General features: G+C 41.9%; 1 long non-coding RNA gene across 3 annotated transcripts in view; it reads right to left on the bottom strand.

The window, feature by feature from the left end:
- LOC122173996 (uncharacterized) overlaps positions 1-22,271 on the bottom strand; it is a 221,944-nt gene that overhangs the window by 154,602 nt on the left and 45,071 nt on the right. For 2 of the 3 annotated variants that reach the window (XR_010590259.1, XR_010590258.1), the window contains one exon: positions 4,082-4,158. The exons of the other annotated variant lie outside the window; for it this stretch is intronic. This is a non-coding gene — a long non-coding RNA (uncharacterized LOC122173996). The remainder of the gene's footprint in view (positions 1-4,081; positions 4,159-22,271) is intronic. 3 annotated transcript variants of the gene reach the window in all.

Below are 22,271 nucleotides of genomic sequence, written 5' to 3'. Positions count from 1 at the left end.
TCATCATTTTCCAAACTCGCAAGACTTAATTCTATGTACTTTAATTCAAATAAGTAAAATATCTGGATATATCTGATATGCCCAGCCATATGAGATAAACATTAATTAGATATTTCTGACAAAGATCAGCAGTCAAGTAGTTAGCAATTCTGGGTTTTAGGATGAGTACTCACAATTAGTCTCCAAAGTTAACACACCATTAGAATAAATGGGAGAAACCCACCCTTCTCCTGGGTGCTATTTCCCTCCTCAGGATATAGACCAGTGATGTCAGGATGTCAGCCAGGATCTCTCTCGATCCAGGATTTTGGTTTGGCTCATTATAGACATAGGAGCCAGCGATGGGAGGAGTTGAGGGCACCCAGCAACTTTCAGATGACCAGCAACTTGCTGGATCAAGCTGCAAATTTGCAAGAATTGTTGTCAATGAACCAACACTAGTGCACATGCACATGCACATGCACATTCCCAGCCTCAAAGAAAGAGCCAGGAACTGTGCATTCCTTTTTATCTGGGCTTTTCTCCACTGCAGCCCGGCCCACCTGAACACTGTCAGAACAAGTTTGGGTTTCTGAATTGTGATCTCCACATTTCTCCCAGGGACTACCTTTGGAGTCAAACTTCTCTAAAGTCAGACCTTCATCCCGATTGTCCTGGAAAGACTAAGAATATGAGGATGCACTTCATAAAGCCACCCCTACAGTCCCTCTGATGGAGATGGATTATAATTTACAAATGATTAAAACCCAATTAACAACACTAAAATAGACCCCAAAAGACTGTAGTGCATCTGTTTATATTTTCAATGCTATCTTCACAGCCAGAAGGGCTGTATCCTTTTGTAAATGAAAACTTAGATAATAAAGAACACATTCTGCAGGAAATCTGGAGGAAGACCTTACATCCTTGGAAATCACTGGTTTTCACTGCCCAGAAAATTGTCTATTGTCCCGGGTAATATGTTAAATGCTGGTAGTGCACTGACTATGTACCAATAGAACAGCCATTATGTATTCCACAGCAACACATACACAATTATTTGCCTGCATTATTAAGACGGGGAACTTGGTCCAATCCCTATCATGTATTCCTTCTGAACACTTCCAGAGCATGAGCTGGGTGAAAAATGTTTTTTTTTCTGTCCTGCAAAAAATTCTTGAGATTTAAACATTTTTCCTGTCCCGAATTAGGACAAAATCAAAATCTGAAAATTTCCATGACCTGAAAATATGAAAAATTGGGTCAATCTAACCACTTAATTTTGATTATCTGAAAATGTTTCATTTCAATTTTGACCTTTTAACAAAATAATTTTAAAGTTGTGAAACAAAGTTGTTTCGAATTGAAAATTTGAAGCTTGTTTCAAAATTGTCAAAATGGAATGTTTTGATAATTTCAAAACTATTTCCCCCAAATTCAGGAAATTCATTGAAACTGACCCCCTTTCACCAAAAAGTTTGATTTTGACAAATCTGCTTTTTCTGATGAAAAGAAGTTTCAACTAAAAATTCCCATCCAGCTCTAGCAAGAGCAATGTTAACTGTTTCTTGGGTGCCAGAGACAGGCAAAAAGGATTTAATAGAGCGTTTCTGACAACATAGGTAACTATTTAAACAGGCCTGTGAAATATATTTGCAGTTCCCCTATGTTATGATACTGTCTCTTCTCCCATAATTTCCTGTGCAACTCTACTGTCTTCAGATTATGACCTCAAGGACATCTATGCATGGATTTGTATAGGTCTGACCGGCTCTGCAATGGTAACATGGACTTGGCCTGTTCCTGCAAAGATTTAAACACATGATTAACTTAATGTATGCGATTAGTCCCTTACTAAGATTGTTCTATGTTTGTACAGTTCGTAGCACAGTGGGGTCCTGTCCAAGACTGGAGAGCTCTTATAATAATAAGTTAAGCACATGTGCAGTCTTTGCAAGACTGGAGTCTTATTAAACAACTCTGTTGATGAGGCACAAGAAAGAATTCAAACCATCTCTCTCATAATACTGTTTGCTAAGCAATGCTAATAGGAGTAAAATAATTTACTATTGTCCCTAAAGGAAGCAGATATTAATTTGACTATATACAAGGAACAGCTCCGTGGAGTAAAAAGGTGACATTTTTGCGTAGCAAATTTTCAAAGTAGAACTGCACTGTAACATGCCTGTGATTGCTTAACCAATAGGCAGTGGCAAAGTATCACTGTTTTCAAACAATTCAAGAACTTCATTTCTTAAAAAAAAAAAATCACCCCAGAGGGAAAATGTATGTGAAAACTTTACAAGAATGTTTAGCTGCAGCTGAATGCTTTACAGCTCTAACTAGATTTGTGTTTCTACTCTCCTGTACATTTACCATCAGGCTTTTAGTCGTTTCACGAAAATATAAATTCCTATTTCTAAAGAAATAATTTACTAACCCTGACCAGCTGCAAGGAATCCAAAATGTCAAAAGGTATTAAGTCCAGAAATAGTTGTAGCCAGATGCAAAACATTATTCTTTCCAACGAAGGTCCTTTCTTGACACTTAGTATATGTATGTATGCATTTAGTTATTAAAGATAAATTGAGCAATGGTTACTTGCACTTTTTAATATATTTAAATTTGCAAACACTTGGTAGAATTTATTCAGCCCATAAGTTCTCAGGGTGAAATAAAACAATGGCTAAGATCTCTCGTATGCAGAGATTTTCCAATAGCTTTTTGCTTTAGGGAAAAAAACTCTGAGGACCACAGGCAAAAACAGTATAAACGGAACCATCTGACTGGGGATTGCAAATGACCAATGATGTCTAAACTATGCAAGTGTAGTGCCAGACTGGCCTGAGATTAAGTTACAGTGTGGAATGACCTCACTGCTTACACAGAACTCAGCTCTTCTTTGGGTCTGGCAATTAAATTAATCAGGAATTTTACTGTACCTATGTCTACATCTCTTTCTGTGAAGATCTTCAAAGTTCATCAAATCACTGAGCCTGATATTCATACCCTTACATGCTATTTGGGACCTTGATTACTATGTTCAGTGGTTACTGTAGGCAGTGACTGAAAATGTTTATAAAAGAGACGATAAAAATCAGACAAAGAGGCTCCCTGTCTGCGGCCATCTGTTGCGTTATGTTTGACAAGCACCAGAGAGGAGAGAAACGTTATCTGAGGACTGAATAACTTCCTAAAGTGAGAGAGATTTGGGTAAGTTCATTTGTTTTTTTCTGTACCTTTTCTTCCTGTTAAACAATTTTTTCCCATTACTGACACACAAAGAAAGGAACCAATGATCATCCCAAGCACCAAATATTGCAGAAAACAAGCATCATCTGGCGGTGATAGGGGAGAAGGGATTTGTGTTTAAAACTGGCTAATGTTGATAGTTGAGGGTCAGAATAGCTATTCTAAACAGCTTACCCAAAAATGTAGATATCAAAGATTCCAGCAGCTTTATTTCTTTGCTCTGCCTTCCAAGACCCATCCCCATTACTTCAGGTAACACCTTACGGTAGCTGAGCTATACCATTTGCTAACATATTTATTCTTTTTAGGGGGAGATTAGTTTGTAAGACGCACACTGTAGCCAACTACCAAAGACAAAAGCCTCCAAACTAAAGCTGGAATCTGAAAGAATACTTAGCAAGTTACACAAAGGCAGAAAGAGAACACATTTGTATTGACCCTCAGAGGAAAAAGTTGGCAGAACACTCTCAGTGAAATAAAACAGTTGGGGGGAAACACATGTCCTGCAATTCTTTTGCTTATGATAGCAAGTATCATTTTCAATGGGCTTGAGAGAGTGAAAACCCCTCTGCTTTTTTTGGATTAAAATGAATTGATTCAACTGTAAATTAGCAACAGATGATATGTGAGTGAGAGTGAGTGTGTGTGTGAGACAGTATTTACAGTTTTGGGCCATATTTTTCACTCCCCAAAATTTTTGAGCACAATACAGTTAAAAAAAAGATACTCCACATATGTAAATCAACCTAGAATTATAAACATGCTGCATATTGCCAGTGTCATCACTGCCAGACTTTAATTCATCCTTTAGCAACAAGGTCCCAATTCAACAAAATACTTCAGTACATACCTCAAGCTAAGTTCTTTGCTGAATATGGAGAGGTTTAAGCATGTGCTTAAATGTTTTGCTGAATCAGAGCCCAAATCCTGGAATGATAAACAAAGGGTGGTTATGAAACACAGGTGAGCTCTCATACGACAAATGAAATAGCACAGTTTAAAAATGTGTAAGTGGATTGATTTAACATAGGAGGCAGCCACTGTAACTGGCATGCAGTGGCTACAGGTTGTCTACTTTGGTTAAAGAAAAAGGGGCCAACTTCTGTTCTCATTCACACTACTGCAGACCCACAGGGTCGAATTCACCATTGGCATAAGTGGGCACATCTCTGAGTTCAGGCAAGTAGCATCCATTTAAACAAGCAGGAAAGTTAGTCTGCTGACTACAGGGGATTTGTATGGATGTGAATGTGGACAAAACTGTGCCTCAATTGATTATTTTCCTCAGGAAAATCTCAATTTAATTCCTTACAGAAGAGACCCATGAAGGAGGACATTTCCTCTCTGTTTTAAGTTTATGCATAAAGGGTAGTTATAGATCCGATCCTTATAAAGAAAAGGGTAGAGCTAGGCACAAAACCATGTTTTCTAATGCCATTTTCCCCCTCTTAGTGTAATGAAAATTTGTGAAGTTATTTCGCAAATTGCTTGCTCATTTTTGCAACCAGTTTGTGAATATCCTGTGGGCAGGGGTTATCTTAAAATAGAATTTGCTAGTTTCATTTTACACTTGAAACACCATAGGAAAAGCTAATGAGAGAATATGAGAGAGAGAGAGAAACTATTCTGATAAATATTATCTGTTTTAACTTCAAGATACATTTGGTCAAATTCTGCTATCAGTTACAAGGCATCCAACACCATTGTACCTATTTAACAAAGCACAATTTGACCCATTACTTCTTTCCTAGGTATATATATTGAAAACCTCCCCCACACAGTGCCAAAGTGCAAACATATAGGGGCAGATTCTGATTTAAATTGTAATCCTACATAGGCCTAAATCCTGCAGCCCTTACTCAGGAAAAACCACCATTAAAGGTAATGCTGGCTTTGCCTGAGTAAGCACTGACAGGAAGTGGCAAAATTCTGCAGACATCTCTAACCTGATGTCAGAAAACATTGTAAGAAGACTGGCACTCACTGAACCTCTGTTCTGATTGAAAGCTGAGTTTCCCTTCATTTACATGGAAGGACAACAGCATGAGCTTTCCCCTCTCCCCTGCAAAGTGATCTGGAATTCTGTCTGAGTAAGATCATCATACTTTGAGCCAAAATACTTTGACATTTTAAAACGGTCTTGTTCTCAGACAACCCTGTACTGTCAAAGGGCAATGTCAATGCAAGTAGTATTACATTTATTTCTTCCTGCTGTATTGTGATATATGGATGAGTATACACATTATACATGTGTGTTGCTCAGCCTGTCTGCTTTGTTCTTATAAGCAGAACTGAGCAAACTATGCACAGTGAATTAATTCAATAAATATACCCCCTTTTCTCAGTTCATGAATTATCGTAACCAACTGATTTTTAAAAATGTATCTAGTGGTTTGGAGTTGTTTGACAGAGTGGTTATGTGAGCAAATTTCAGTCTATCAGTTGTGTACAGATGCTATGCTTAGGCTATTTATTCTTCATTATTTGTTGAGAGAAACTTGTCACAAAAGTCATGTTGTTGTTTCTGCTTCCTGATTAGACCCCTGAAACTTTAAAATAGGAAGATAATTAATAGCAAACACTCTCATCCACACTTGAATGGAGGTCTCCATAGCCGCAGTCAAGCCCAAAGCATTTGTGTGCATAGCCATATATTTGCAAACGTAAGAAAATAGGCGCTGGAACTTCAATCAAGATTTAAAAAAATGAGTACTAATTGGCACTCATTTTTGAGCACCCAATTTAGCACACTCTCAAAGGGGATGGATTTTTTAGAACCACGGAGCACCTGCCATTTGAAAATTAGACCTCTGAAGTTAGTGTCATGTTTCATGGCACACAAACAAAGAAGCTAGATAATAAATACTCTTGTTGGAAAGTTATAACCGAACACTACTTTATTACTTAGAAATCAGAATGATAACACACAAGAACCCAAAACCAGAGAGACAAAAAACAGGCAGCTCCCTGAAATAGAGAGGCATAACTCACCCGATCTTAATTTGAACATAATAGCTGACAGTCTAGGTTATGTGCTTTCCTACAGAGTCCCCTAGCTTGCAAGCAGGATCAGGAAAACACCCTGACCATTTAAAGTAGCAACTTACAATTTCAATACACCATAGTTGAGCAGCCAAAAGTTGAGGCAGTCACTTTTAAAAATCTTGGCCATTGGTTTAAACAACATTCTGATGTTGGACTCGCAGGCCATCAAGCCTTTGCGGTTGCGCAGGAATGGACCAAATGGCGAACGATTGCTACGGCTGATTGTCTGGCTAAACGTTGAAGAAGAAGAAGATTGGTTTAAAGCCAACAGCCATCCAAAATCCAAGCAATGTAAGCAAACACTGATTGACAGCATTCAGCCAGATGTACTTGCAAGTGGGAGGCAATCAAACATAGAAATCCAAAATATCAGGTTTCTTATTCTTGTATATCTCGCTACACACAAGAAGCAAACAGGCTGAACAGTGTAACAATACAGCATGCACAGGGCCACATAAGCCAGCATCAGATTTGTTATTGTAAGAACAATAGCATCCTAATAACTTTAATGTTAGCTATATTGCAGCTTTCATCTGAGAGAACAAATATGTTTATAAGTACTGTATGATATTTATTCCTGCTAACTTCCCAGCTATAACAAACAGCATCACAACATTTGTTATAACTGGGAAGATAGCAGGAATAAATATATTTCTAAGGGAGATTGCATTTTGGTACTTCCAGCACTGATGAGTTAGCAGGCAATGTCAATGTAAGAAAGGTTACAGACAATTTTTGAAGTGGCATGAATGGGAGAGTAGAGAGGGGCAGATATGCATCTGGACAGATGCTTTACTACTTTGTTTGATAATGGAAGGAAGAGAAAGAATTTTAATGTTTGTTGCAAACTTTCTTATTCCTGAGCAGCTGGAAAATTGCATAATAGGCTGTCGTGAGCCATGAAATATAGACCCGAACTTCCCCAAAGCTTAGGGCTTTGGTTCTTGTGTTCTCATTTGGGCCTCATCTCTAACTCTTGTTATTTATTCATGCTTCTTAGATTTGGCTATCTATTTGAATTTTCCTTCTGGAATAGTACTTGCCCACACTAGTTTCACTGAACCTTTCCAGGGGGCCGAGTTTGCATGATTTCATAAATAATTATTTTTGCTGAGAGTTTCAGGTTCATTCAAACGCAGAAACTCAACCTGAAACCAGCTAGTTGAATTGGATCTGTCAAACTGACAAATGCCAGTGTTTCTCTAGAAGACCAACAAATTGCTGGTTTTGCAATTAAGCTCTATTGTGAAACTTGCTAGGGACACTCAATCCCCCTTTTTGCTGCAATCCCAGGGAAGCCAGAATCTCTCAGCAAAAAGATTCAGCTAAATTTCTTGAGAACCTTTGGCTGCTTAGATAGTCAAGTTGAACCCCCTAAACCAGGCAAGTTAGAAACTGTTGATTTCCAGTTTTGTTATGAGAGTTCTACACAGCTCTAAATAGTACCTGGGTTTTGAATAGTGGGATTTTGTTACATTTTCACTCCAAAGAACAGGGTGTTTGTTTCAAATTGGGACCTTCACAGAATTGTCTTAGTGGCCAGAACAGTTGCAGAGAGTGAATGAGTCTGATGAGCTGAACCTGGGTTTACTGTGCAGTGACTGTACCAATGGTTCTCAGCCTATTTACCATTATGGGCCGCATATGCAGCTGTGTGTGTGTTATGTGGGCTGCATCCGCACAATATATAGACTACATGTATGGCACTGAGAATGCCACATGGGTCGCAGCTGTGTGCTGATTGGGCCACAGGTTAAGAACCACTACTGCAGACATAGCCTCAGTGCCCTGTGCACTGCTCTGGCAATGTACAAGTGCCTTAAAATGGCACGTGCACTTTGCACTCACTTTAAGTAACAATGTAAAGAGAACAATGTATAATTGAGACTCAGGCCAAGTATGTTTTATTCTTCACCCTTCCTTGTGCTCATGTAAGGAATTTGAAACTGAAGCTATTTACAATATGTTGAAATCAAATGCCTGTCTCCCTCTCTGTCGTCTGGAGAGCTGAAACATTGTGGAGCCTATAAACCAATCTAGTATTTTAGAGCACTGTTTTCCTATGAAAAGTGCCCATTTAGAGGCCAACCCCAGAAGTTCTGAACACCCACCGCTGACATTAGGTTCATTTGCCAGGATCAGGCCCTCATGTTGCAAATTGTATTAAGAATCTACGTTACTGTAGTTTTAAATCTGAAGTTAAATCTCAACTCAATGAAGCCCCAAAGCTTCCAAAAGATTTTATTTTAAATTGCTTTCCTATTTCAGATTCCCTGTTTGTGTAAATTATTTGTAAAATCCTTTTACACAGTGATTCATTCATAGCAGCACTGGCTGCTAGATTTCCTCCAGCTAGTGCAAGCCATTAGTCCAGCTGCAAAGCCCTCTTTAATTCATGCAATAGTTTGTGTCTTGTGGACATTCTGTGGGTTTCTTTCATGCTTTAAGCTCCAGTTGGGCTATTTATAACTGTCATTTTCAAGTGTTGCACTCTGTTAAAACTGCAATCACGGTTGTTTTACACTGTATATTTATACAGAAATGTGGCTAGTCAAGAAGCATAGAAACCTCAGTTCTGAATATAGTAAGTTCAGTCTAGAGCTCCCTGTGCACCCAGAATAGACTAAGCTGAGGCAGATCCTCCCAAGTATGTTTTTTTTTTAAACTTAAAATGTATCATTAACTTACAAGAACACAATCAAGACTGACAGGAGAGAGCCAGATTCGTGTCCATTTCATGCCCTGTGTGTACGCTGTTTGATCACAAACAGCCTAGGGCACTGGGAATGGTGGTGGATGGTCACTCAGCACACCTGCAATTATGACCATGTTACAACCCTTGTTTTGTGACATTTTCAAGAGAACATTGATTTTAGGGCAGGTTATATGTAGGACTGGTTAGATATCGAGAGTTCCCATCCCTAAGAACAAGACTTGTGGGCACTCAGATACCTTGCCTACACACAAAGGCCTAGCTGCTGTCCAGTGCACCATTAGCTGGAGCCCCCCCAGCATTTGGACTTGTGTAGAAATGTAGCTGAATCAGTCAGAATTCCTCGCAAGGGCTCTCCAAAAGCATGCACCAGTGTGCCTGTTGCACCCCCCTGGAAGAGGGTGCAGCATCCTTCCCTAGCCCAGCTCCATTGGCTGGTGTGGAACAGATGGGGTAGGGACCACAGACTTACCCTCATTCCTTTCCTCCTCTTTCTGAGCACTTATTGCCTGCAGAAGCCTCAGAAGGAAGCAGGTGCTATGCTCTTAAGATATGTCTGCACAGCAGAGGGGAGCGTGCTTCCTAACACAGGTAGACAAACATGCTAGCTTAAGCAAAGTTAGCATGGTAAAAATAGCAGTGTGGCTACAGCAGCAGCTCAGGCTAGTCATCCAAGGACCTGGGTATGCACTCAGGCAGCTAACCCGAGCCACTGCCCACACCGCTCTTTTTAGTGCACTAGCTCGAGCTGAGCTAGCACCTCTGTCTACCCACCCTGGGAAGCAAGGCCCCAGCTGAAGTGTAGGTCGATCCCCAGCGTGATCCTGAATAGCCCCAGTGCAGGGGAGCAAGGGAAGGTGAAGCTCCTTATGCCTTTCCCTGCTTGCACAGCCAAGCAGAGGCTTGCCAGAATCTGGCCGTCGAATGGAAATAGAAGGTGCTGAGAGATAAGGGACTTTATGCTCTGTGGATCTGCCAAACAAAACAAAGCTCCACTAATTCTTCTTCTCCCCCCTAGGAAGAGCACGGTCAGAATTCCCATTCCTGGCCCCTCCCTTCTCTAAGAAGAAAGGATACGTCCCCTCCCAGTTATACCCTAGCCGTATACCCCTCCTGTTAGAAAAAAAGAGGCTGCACCCTCAAGCGCAGATTATCCACTCCCTAAATGATTTTTGGCTGATGCTGGTCCCACTTGTCCATACAGAGCTACTCTGGGCTCAGTGCCAATGGTTCACTGCATGTTGCCTGCTCCCTGGAATGAGGATGCGGATTAGGCAGTTCATACTGAGAGGGCAGGTCGAGGGTTCCAAGTAGGGTGTTCGGGCCAGTGGCATTCACTGCAGGCTGAGACTCAAACTTGTCCCAATGTTTCCAGCTGGCGGATGTTCTGAGTGTGCTCTATATCTGTATACGTGTAAATAGTTAATATTAGATGGCGCTCAAGAACATGTAGCATAGCCCCTCCTGGGTGTTGCAGGACCAGTACAACTTGTGGAATGCAAATAGGTTTCTTTGTGCAGCTCTTAACCAGTGCCTGTAGTGGCCAACATAAGCCCGGCAGTTAGTCAGTCTGCAGCTGAGGACTTCCTAGTCTTCCAAATGTTAACTGTCCTCTTTTTTTTTTTTTAAACTATAAATGGAGCTGGTAATAATCTGGATGTTGCATAACACTTTCCATTTTAAGAGTCTTTTGACAGTTTTTGAGAAGCTCCACTACATCCATTGTTTGCAGTAGGCCTTTGAAATCTGACAGGGAGAAGGCCCTTGGGCTAAAGATATGCTTTTTCTTTGTTCCATGAGATTCTATTCAGATTTAGTTGAGTTAAAGACATTTGGAAATTGCTATTTCCCATTCTGTGCACTGAATGAGGCTGGGTCTCATGGAAAAAGTAAGTAGTAGTTAAGGTTGCCTGGGTAACCAAAATACTGGCAATACCTAACTTTTGAGTGCTTGATTTGCAACCTAAATAATTTTAAATGCAGTTTTGTATCTAATTATATGAAGGTTAATGTGGCATTATGGGATGTAATCCAGGCCAGTGAGGGTCTGGGTCACGCCTGCTCTGAATGCCTTGCTGCAGTAGCTCCCACCTGGGCCACAGACAGCCTTCCAGCATGCGAGCCACACACTGAGTTTCTGTGTGCAACTGCAGCCTGCCAGCCACACTTGGGTTTACATGCTGTTTTTTACTGGCCATGGTTACTTCTGCCGGGTGACCCCAACAGACTCCAAGTCCCCGATTTCCCCCCAAAATGTGTGTCTTATACTGCCCAGCCCTCTCCTGGACAGTCCAGGGATATTAGGTCTGTTCATTGTCCCTTTAAGAGACTATACAACAACTTGCCACCTTAAATGGAGTTACCCAGACCATCTAACTTAAACACACTGGGTTAGTTTTAGTTAAAGAATAAAACAAGTTTGTTTAACTACAAAGAGACAGATTTTAAGTGAATACAAGTAATGAGGGACAAAAGTCAGAAATGGTTACAAGAAAAATGAAGGTTAAACACTTCCTAGTGCCCAGCTTCACAAACTATACTTGATTTAAGGTAGAGTCCTTACCAATCCTTTGGTCCAAAAGACCAAACTTTTCACATCAGGACCCCTCCCCCAAAGCCCAACAGCTGTTTCTTTTGTCTCCTCAGGTATAAAAAGGGAGATTACTTGGAAATATCCTATATATATATATATATCCTGCCACTTCATAGCCAGAGGATGGGGAAGGAAGGACCAGTGATTAGGGCACTAGCCAGGGCCTTGGGAGATCTGTGTTCAAGTCTCTTCTCCATCACAGACTCTTATGTGATTTTGGGCAAATCCCTAAGTCTTTCTGGGTATGTCTACACTACAATTAGACACCCACGGCTGGCTGGTGCCTGCTGACTCGGGCTGGCAGGGCTCAGGCTACTGGGGGGTATTTAATTGCAGTGTAGATGATCTGGCTTGGGCTGCAGCCTGCGCTCTGTGACCTTCCCACCTCATAGGGTCCTAGAGCCTGGGCTCCTGCCTGCAACTGAACATCTACACCACAATTAAATTGCCCGTTCGCCCAAGTCAGCTGGCACAGGCTTTTGATTGCAGTGTAGACATACTTTCAGTGTTCCCCATCTGTAAAATGGGGATGCTAGAACTTCCCTGTACCACAGAGGTGTTGTGAGAATAAAAAAAAAAGATTGTGGGATGTTCACATAGTAGGTTAATGGGGATCACGTAAATACCTTAGATAGATAGCTTCTTGTCAGTCTTATTTTAATATTGAATGTACCAGCAGATCTTTTTATAGAGAAGTCTGATAGCATAATAGATATGAAGCCACTATAGTTCTATGGAAGTCACTCTAAAATCCTGTAAGAGTTAGTAGAGATTACAATCATCCTTCCTATAGGCTTTTGGAACCATCCCATAAATTATTACAGTGGGGAAAAAATATAAGATGGTCCAAAACCAATGAGTTAGTTTTTGTTAAATTCTGTAAAGTTTTTCCAAACGGGCCTGTTACATAAAAATAAATTAAACTTAATACAAAAGATGCCCAAGGATTGCTCAAGACACAATAAGCCATTTAGACCCAGGTTTACCTTCCTTCCAGCCAAACTGAAGTTTTAGAAATGTTATTTAATAATTGGACCAACTCTCTCAGGATCCCCTTCCTTTTTAAGCAGCCTGCACTATTATTGATACTGCGTCCCCCATTTGGGGGATGATTATTGGAAATGGCCTTCAGATCACCTGCAATTCAAGTGACTAGACAGCTACATGATACAGTTTGCACCATTTCCATTTCCACCCATAATGTTGTGGCCACAGAATGAGATATCAAGTTGAAGCTCCTTTCAAAGCATAACTCTGCCCTGGACACCCTCACATGTGCCAGATGGGCATGTGAAAGGGCTGCTTTGTGACTGGAACGGGCCAGAATTGTCCCTAGGGAGCACACACCAAGCAGTAGCTCACTGCTGTTGGAGAGGGTGCAGCATGTTCTCTGCTCTGTGTCCTAACAGCTCCACGCATTGGTGCAGGGTGATGGGATCATTGTCCTGTTCTTACCCAGCACCTACAAAGGTGCTAGAAGGCAGCAGAGACTGAGTTCCCCAGTGGAAGCAAAGGTGTGTCTTTCTCTGCCCTTGTGCACTCATGGAGAGGCTGACCCAGGTCTGGCCCAGAATTGTGCCCTTTGGGTCTTTGCCCTCTATCAGCCTGGAAACAAGAGCATCCAACATCTCAGTGTCAAAGAATAGACTCCCTAATTAAATATGACAATGTTTTGATTAGAGACAAAGAAAACATCAATAAATGTTGGAGACCAGCAGCTGGTAAATCTGTACACAGGAAAACCAATGACCGTGGGCTTCCATTGTTAAAATTCACAGCAGAGATTACTTACCTTGGCAGATACGTATTTGAGACATACAACTTGTAGCTCTTTAGCTCAGAGGTGGGCAAACTACGGCCCGCGGGCCACATCTGGCCCCCAGCCCCTGAGCTTCTGGCCTGGGAGACTAGCCCCAGCCCCTCCCCTCTGCTGTCCTCCCTCCCCCACAGCCTCAGCTCGCTCGTTCCGCTGCCGGCGCAATGCTCTGGGCAGCGGGGCTGTGAGCTCCTGGGGCAGTGCAGCTGCAGAGCCCAGCCTGACCTGGTCTCTGTGCTGCGTGCTGGTGGCGGCGGCCGGGCGGCACGGCTGTAGTGCCGCCAGCCACCGGTGCTCCAGGCAGTGTGGTAAGGGGGCAGGGAGCACGTGGGGTTGGATAGAGGGCAGGGGAGTTCGGGGTGGTGGTCAGGGGACGGGGGTGTGGATAGGGGTCGGGGCGGTTGGGGGGGGGGAACAGGGGATTGAATGGGGGCAGGGATCCCAGGGGGCAGTCAGGAAGGAGGGGCGGTTGGATGGGGCAGCAGTGGGCAGTCAGGGACAGGGGTTCCTGGGGCAGTCAGGGGACAGGGAGAAGGGGTGTTTGGATGGGGCAGGGGTCCCCGGGGGGGGGCTGTCAGGAATAAGAGGAGGGGTTGGATGGGGTGGCGGGGATCCAGAGGTGGTCAGGGCACAGGGAGCTGGGGTGTGTGGATGGGGCAGGGGTCCCGGGGGGCCATCAGGGAACAGGAGGGTTGGATGGGGCAGGAGTCCCGGGGGGGGGGGCAGATAGGAGGTAGGGGCCGGACCACGACCCCCTCTCCTAACCGGCCCTCCATACAATTTAGAAAACCTGATGCGGCCCTTGGGCCAAAAAGTTTGCCCGCCCCTGCTTTAGTTAGTACAACGCAAAACAATATGTTTGTAAAAAAACAGGGGGAAATTTAGACTCAAGACTGTGAAAGCATGGAGCAGTGCTCATGACCTGTGCTGATAGCAAAATTAAATTGAATGTGTTTAACAAAACAGAACATCTGGGCTCACAGAAAGATAAAGAGGAACTAATGAAAATCACGCTGTTGATACTGGCAGTTTGAAAGTGAAATTAAAGGCTCATTTCCATCCTGGCCACTTGTGAGTGATGAAGAAAATGGGCATCAGATTGAATAATGTAAGTCTTGATCCCAGTGCTGCCACTAAGACCAGACTATATTTCCACAAGGAGAAGAAGAATCAATGCTTCCCAGCACTTTGGGGACTGGAGGATGCAGTGTCCACTTCTTTGTGCCCCACCAGCTCCCCACTTCCTTTGGGAAGGCTAACAGCAGCAGTCGTACTGTCCCTACACAGCCCTTGTGTTTCCCACCATCTGCGCCATAACCTGTCCATGCCTCTGGGATTTCTCTTTCAGTGAGTGGGTTACTACTACTTACCTAGCTCTAATGCTTCGAATGTGCTGTGAGGTCCTGAGAGAGGTGGTGTTCTAGAAGTGCAACTAGCCTTTTTATTACTGTTATACAACATAAACCTACTCCCACAGACCATAATGGGAGCATGACAGGGTAGTCTCACACAGGATAGTCTCTTCATTGGATGGGTTTGCTAAAAGAACCCCCGCAAAAGGCTGTGTTTGATACATCTTGAATGGGTTTTGCCACAGATGGGTCAGCCTCAAGGTCATTTTTTGACGGTAATGGTTTCTGTTTGATGGTATCTGAAGTCCAATTATGTTGTGCTGCTAATGCAAGTTTATATCCAGAGATCACCTGGCAATATTAGCCTCGTTAAAATAGAGCACAATTAAAATTATAGGTTGAAGCACCTTTTTGTGTGTGTGGAAAGTGAGAGACATTCCCATCCCTTTAACCGCGGGGGCAAGTTAGCAACTAGCCATGCTGTAGCTCTGCTCTGGCTGACAGCTTTTAGTACATGCATGGAGCTTCAGTGCTAAGAGCTGCCAACGGTGCTATATAGAACTCTTGTGATTATGGATGCATCCATCATCATTATAAATTAACAGGAGCCAAATAAAAGTGAGAAGAGCAAGCGAAGGGAAAAATGTTATAGCTTTAAATCACCCACTTTGCAACCTGGCATCCCATGAATAATCCCGCAGTGGATCCCACACGAGTAGGTGAAGCCATAATTCTTAGTGTTATTTTGACACTAAGGATGGCCTGAGAGGTGAATTGGCAGTAACCCCTCAAAGAATAAACCTAAGGAAACAAAAATAGAAGAAGTGTTTACAGGAGAGAAATAATAGAGCCGTTATAGGAAAGGACATGTCTTCCGCAACAGTTTCCTGGCAGAAGGAATTCTGTAAGATCAAAGAACTATTTAGGAGGGCTTTGTTATTTTTGAAACAGGTTTGCAAATACTGCATTTCATTACAGTAATCATGGCAAATCCTTTAAACAGAGAGCCTGTAACAGACCAGCCTATTTAAAGATGTGTCAGCATTAGGATAAATATAGCACCAGTTGGTAATGGCCCAAGAAGTTGCTTTAAATTCACTTGAGAATATTTATCATTTAAACTCCACCAGCCTATCGCCATACTATTAGATCTCACAGCCAAGCAGCACTGGGGTCTGGGAGACATCCAGCAAACTAATTGCTGGAAAAAAACCCACCCACGTGCTGGAAATGTAGATGGGACTTTTATTTTCTTATATTAGCACTGAGCTGATGCTCCAGCTCCATGATATTGGTGGATGATCATGTTGCTTGAGATACCATCATGCAGAGGAGACATAAAATCGGGGTTCTGACCCACCACATGTGGGCATTAAAGTTCTGCTGGCATACATTGTAAGAGATAGGGTGACCTGGTTGAATTCCAGTTTGTATAAGTACTTTCTGCCTCCATGAGTTCATCCCGACCTTCTATTTGGATTGTCTATTTTTTTCTTCCTCTTCTGAACTGTCCTATAGTGTGGGTGCCCATTTTAGAAGATGCTTATTTAATTGAAAATGTATTGTATTTCATTACTGGGAGCATCTGAGTTGATAAATAAATGGGGCATGGTGTATAAGGCTTGTACCAAAATAGCTCACTGATACCCCAGAAAGACTGGAGCATCCATAAAGTTGTGCTCCCTGCAACTCTGAGAAGAGCAGGCTGTATATTTTCAGTCTGATTCTCTTCTCCTTTGCAAACCAGGAGGAGTACGACTGCAGGAAATGAAATTGCACATGTAAAGCCTACATAAGAGAGAGGGGAATTAGACCTTTTATCTTCCAAAAGAAAGTAATCCTCAACTAAATAGGTCAAGTAGGAGCAAGGGGCTCACACATAGCTCCCTATAGAGCAAAAGTGAGGGAAGCCCACTTAAAAGTTGGCAGAGCTACTGTTGACAGGCCCAAAGTGGTGTTTCCCTCTGCATGTGCCTTCTTATCAAGCTGCTACATCAGCATGATGCAAATCGTGATGAGGTAATGTCAGCTCATTCTCCCACACAAGCAACTTCCCCTGCCCTTGCACAGCGGAGAGACCAGACACCCCCACAGCTGCGCTGCATACTTCAGCAGCCAAAAATCCTGTGGAGATAAGAGAGCATAGAAAGGGCTAGAGTCCGCAAAGGGTAAATGTGTGTGCTCACTAGAGCAGGGAAAATGCCCATATGCCTCTGCTAAGGGAACAAGGAAATGTACCAGGATTGCACTGTGTAACCTCTGTGGATGTAACAGCAGGATGGATAGCATGAATCAGCCTTGTAACATGTGGCCGTATTGTTATTTGTTGGTACTGCAGTAGCACCTAAAGGTGCCCGTCATAGGCCCTAGTGCTAGGTGCTGTACATGTATTTAATAAAAAGACATTCTTTGCCCCCAAAGAGCTTACAGTCTTGGTTGTAAACTGGGATTCCCATCACTGCGTTGGCCCTTCAATAGGGAGGCAAGCTTAAAACTAGGCACAGGAACTAGGAACACTCTGATCAGGCCATTTGGAAGCTTTCTGTACTGCATGTGGTTATAAAAGCCACCTCAAGATGCCTTAAACAGCTCCATCCCAAAGCTCAGCGAACCCACAGTTTGTAAAAGTATCAATCAGTAAGTGAATTCAAATACAAATCTTTCCAATTTTGCACCAAAATCAAACTTCGAGTTCTGACAACCGATCCAGAACAACTGCTGATCTAATACCAAACCCTAGCATGATTGGAAAATTAGAGAAATGGCATCATAAGGACCAAAAGAGTGAAATATGAACAACAGACCAGAGATGGGAAGGAAAAAATAAAATTAAGCTAATAAATTAGACTAATTAAAACTTTGGGGGTTTTGTTTGTTTTTAAAACATCTATTTAACATCAAGGCCTAGATTCTGGAGAAAGGAAATCTTAGTTAAACATTCAAACTCCTTCTTTCCATTAAGATGCAAGAGATAATGTCTTCTGAGATCTACCCTCTTCCATCCCTCCTTAGCAAAAGTTGAGCTGACATACCTGGTAATTCTGAAGAAAAAACCAAGCAGAGTCCCTTCCCCACTTAAAAAAAAATCAATAATAAATTAATAATAGTTTGCCGGTCACTTTTAAGAATCAGACTTCAGGTACCATCAAATAGGAATTAGTTTTAAAATGTGGATATCACCATTTAAACACAATCATTTGCCCAGCCATTGTTGGTTTTAAGTGGTTGCATCTGGTTCACGTTGGCCAAAAAAATTATGTTTGAAATGTGAGAGCAAGAAGCATTAAAAAAAGGTCCTAATCTGCCGTGTGAAAAGGGGTCATTAGTAGAATTATACAAAAGGGTGAGAGAAAGAAAAAACGCAAAACCCAGCAAAGTCTGTAGCAGTCCCTTAATTCTCACTTCTGATTAAAATGTGATTAGTTATGAGTTACAGAAAGTGCATTGGTCCTTTACCAGCTCATTTAAGGATAACGGCTTGAGAAGATTCAATTATGAGCAATAATTTCTACAGTAACATTTAACTGTTCTTTGCAGGACTGTAGCATTTGGTTCTTCAAAGCACTGTATACTAATTGACCCCACAACTGTCACAGTAACAGCTGGTAGCTTCAGGTTTGGTCATGGTGAGAGTTCTAGCAAAAAGGGATGCTATAAAAAGGGATGAAAGCCCCCCTATAAATGCAAAATTGAACCATGTGATTTGCACGATAAAGTTATTTGCATTTGAAATCATTGCTGCAGCTTCTGAGTGATGCCCTGTACAACATTAGCTTTCCGGCAGAGATGCGTCAAAACCAGAAACACCTCAGACAACATCTTGGAATTCCTCAAAATTTCAGATTAGACTCCTCAGATTTTTCTGTCTCGTAATTTGGGTTCCAGGTTGTATCTAAAACCAGAAGGAACATTGGTTTCACTTTTGATATACCCAAAGTCTCAGGATGAAAACTGATTTTATAAGATTTCTGGCATTTGGGCTGTAACCTCGTGAGAAAAATTCATGAGACTGAAGTGTACTTGAATCCTAACCTGAACTTTAAACTGTATATGGTTTTATACTTGTGGCCTACACTAAGCCTAGTTCAGATCCAGTCCTGGTCCAACCAAACATTGTCTCTTTGATCCACAAGTACTTTTAAGTGCAGATGACAAATGAAGTGAATTAGCATTATAGATATATTAATACTAGATACCAATTTATCTCATTTATCCTGTCCACTGTCATGCTGGATCAGATGCATTTGGGGTAAATGAAAGCAGGATTCAGTGTCCTAGAAGGGCAGCTAGCAATGAGTGCAAGATAGGTGTTAATATTCCCCACGTACATCAGAATTAAGAGAGAAGGCATTGGTGGCTCTGGGATGAGGATATGTTTCACTAGAAAGATGAAAAGTCATTTTAACGCCCTGGTTCAGGAAGGAAAAGAGCCGGGAAGAAGCAAGGTACCACAGATTAGAAGAACAACTGCAATGGAAGAAGATAGAGTACAATGAGGTCTAGGAGAGGCAGAAGGTGCATTGATTACTGATATTCTCGGAGCTCAGCCCAAAAAGATCCCACCAATGCTAGAAGCCCGGCCCTCAAAAGATTATGTAAAAATTCCAGATGAGTTTGTATTGAACATATCTATATATCTACTATTGCTGCTGTGTGGGGTTCGATATCTAATGCAGGCAGACATGAGCAATTATCAGAGAAACAGCAAGAAGAGTCCAAATAACCCCTACATTGGTCTCAAGAGGTGTAGTGCCTGCCCTGATAAAAATGATTAAAAGGTTTAAACTTTAAGTGTATTTTTCCCTTGATAACATTTTACATGATATAGAGATTTTCATCTTGATCTATGGAAACCATGGACAGAGTAGCCTTTCCTCTGCATGACTTGCTGTCTCTCAAAACTCCTTCTACAACCCCTCCTCCCATAGGAAGAAAAATGTATTTTAGAAAACCCCTTTTATTCAGATATTTTTATTGTTTGTTTGTTTGGTTGAGGTTTTATTTTTAAATCTGATGCCACAAGTATTATGCCTATATCTTACTGAAAGTGAATGCTGGGGACTAGATCTCCATACTCATGTTGAATACCATTCAAATCCACAAGTAATCTTATTGACTTCAGTGCGACCCCTTACAGAGAGTGGTGATACTCAGCATGGTTAAAGGTATCAGAATCTAGCTGTATGCTTGTGACAAGCGAAAGGAAGCAAGGAGAAGGCAGCTTGTATAGTCAAATAATCTTTTACCTGAGCAAAATACTCTTGCTCACGTCAAGCCTCCACATGACAGCATACACAGCTAGAAATGGAATGTTCACCAAGCTAGGTCCTTACAGTAACCACCATCTTCCTGTCCTTAAAAGTCAAAGCACCATCATCAATGTGAAGTGACAAATGTGGACAGGAAATGGCGCTCACCATTTCCTTGCAGGCAGTCTGTAAGTGGTATGCAGATAATAAAATGCCAACTACATCTATGAGCTTTCAACTCATCCCTGTGTTCAAGGGAATCCAGATTCTTAACCACTTGAATTAAAATTAGGCCATCCTGTAATCGGTGACATTATTCTCTTAAACTAGGTTAAGTCAATTTCCAGTTAGCTCATTCTAAGATACCAGGATCTGATCACCTCAAACTATGGGAAAGTTAGCTTTAAAACTTTGTGATTTGGATTCATCTCTATTTCCAAACTACAGACAGGGCCGGCGCTTCCATTTAGGTGACCTAGGCGGTCACCTAGGGCACCAGGATTTGGGGGGGGCGTCATTTTGCTGCCCTCGGTGGCAATTTGGCGGCGTGTGTGTGTGTGTGTGTGTGTGTGTGTGTGTGTGTGTCCTTCCGCGCTCCGGGTCTTCGGCGGCAATTCTGCGGCGGATCCTTCACTCGCTCCGGGACCCGCCGCCGAAGTGCCCTGAAGACTGGGAGTGCGGAAGGACCCCCCCACTGCAGAATTGCCGCTGACGACCGGGAGCGTGGAAGGACCCCCGCCTAGGGCGCCAAAAACCCTGGCTCCGCTCCTGACTACAGAGGTTATTGAGTTGCTGCATAGACTATTTTAAATTACTGTACTAATGACAGACCTGTCCGGCAAGGCTTTGACCAATCTGGTACTAAAGATATACAATTAGTTATTTGCCGTTGTCTTTTGATTGGCTTAACCTTCTTGATGAGTGTCACCCCTCTTGCAGTCATTAATTACTTTGATACAGGTGGCTCCATTTAAAAGTAATCTGTTTTACTTTCTAGAGAACATCTGGCAAAAAGTAAAGTACAGTATGGCTTACAACAACTGTGACATTTCTTAAACACTTAAGCTTCAATCTAGGCATGAATTTGGAATTGTTAACTGGATGCTTTGGGATTAATTTGTTGTTTAAAGCTGAAATTCCATTCATCAGGTATCTGTTCAGAGGTCCTGAAGGAGGTTAGAACTATGTTGTGTGGGAGAAGGAGGATGTCGAGTCCTGGTAGCTTTGTGAGGGATTTTTTGTGAACTTTGTGATGTACAATTTTTCCTCATTTTTCTTTTTGAAATGCTTTCAGTATTAAGCAGGCCACAGTTCAGCACAGAATACACTATCTCATGGGGCTGGGGAGTACTCTATTAAAGGCTAGCAGAGAGAATACAAGAGCCTTTTCACTCTCAGAAGAGAGCTATCTTCTGTTATACTATAGGTGTTGCTTTTTCATTTAATGGGGGAGGGGTCCATCCCCACTGCAAGAAAAGATCGGTTGATATTTTCAGCTATTACGCCCTTTAAATCATTGCAAGTAGCCTCTACCATAAAATACATGTAGTTGGCCAAAGCGTACTGTAGCATCTGGTGGTTATTTTAGCATTGAGACAAATGGCAGTTCACATAATAACTGCTACATACAATATAATGATCCATAGTAAAGTGTACTAAAGCAACAAGCTTTAGGCCATGGACAATCTGGCACTAAGTCAAACGATTTTAAATTTTATATTGTTTCACCCACTGTTTGTGTTGTGTTTCTGGATTAAATGGACTATAAACAAAAGAGGAGTTTGGAACCATAAAGACCAAGGGCAGAAAAGGAGTTTCTCCATTTATTTTAAATCTGAAGTAAAATAAAACTGGACCTACATAATTCCAGTAAATTGCATTAATTTGAAAAAAAAAAGTCAGTGCCAAAATATTCTCTAGGGACAGAAAAGTGTGGATTTAATTCTTCCATTTCAGAATATAATGCAAAATAAGGATTCCCAACTTCTCCCCAGAACCCAGAAAATTTTGTCCTTTACTAGGTACTGCTCACCTAATGAATAGATCATAGACTGAAAGAAGAGGTTTGATTCTTTTAATTAATTATAACTCCATTTCTTGTTGAAAGTTTTGCTGTACCAAGATATTCAGCAATCTTTATCTGCAAGTAGGGTGACCAGATGTCCCAATTTTATAGGGACAGTCCCGATTTGTGGGTCTTTTTCTTATATAGGCTCCTACTACCCGCCTCCCCCTGTCCTGATTTTTCACACTTGCTCTCTGGTCACCCTAT

This window comes from Chrysemys picta, chromosome 9, assembly GCF_011386835.1.
Source record: "Chrysemys picta bellii isolate R12L10 chromosome 9, ASM1138683v2, whole genome shotgun sequence".
Taxonomy (NCBI): Eukaryota; Metazoa; Chordata; order Testudines; family Emydidae; genus Chrysemys; species Chrysemys picta.
Note: the sequence above shows the minus strand (reverse complement) of the source record. Positions and strands in the feature narration are given on the sequence as shown.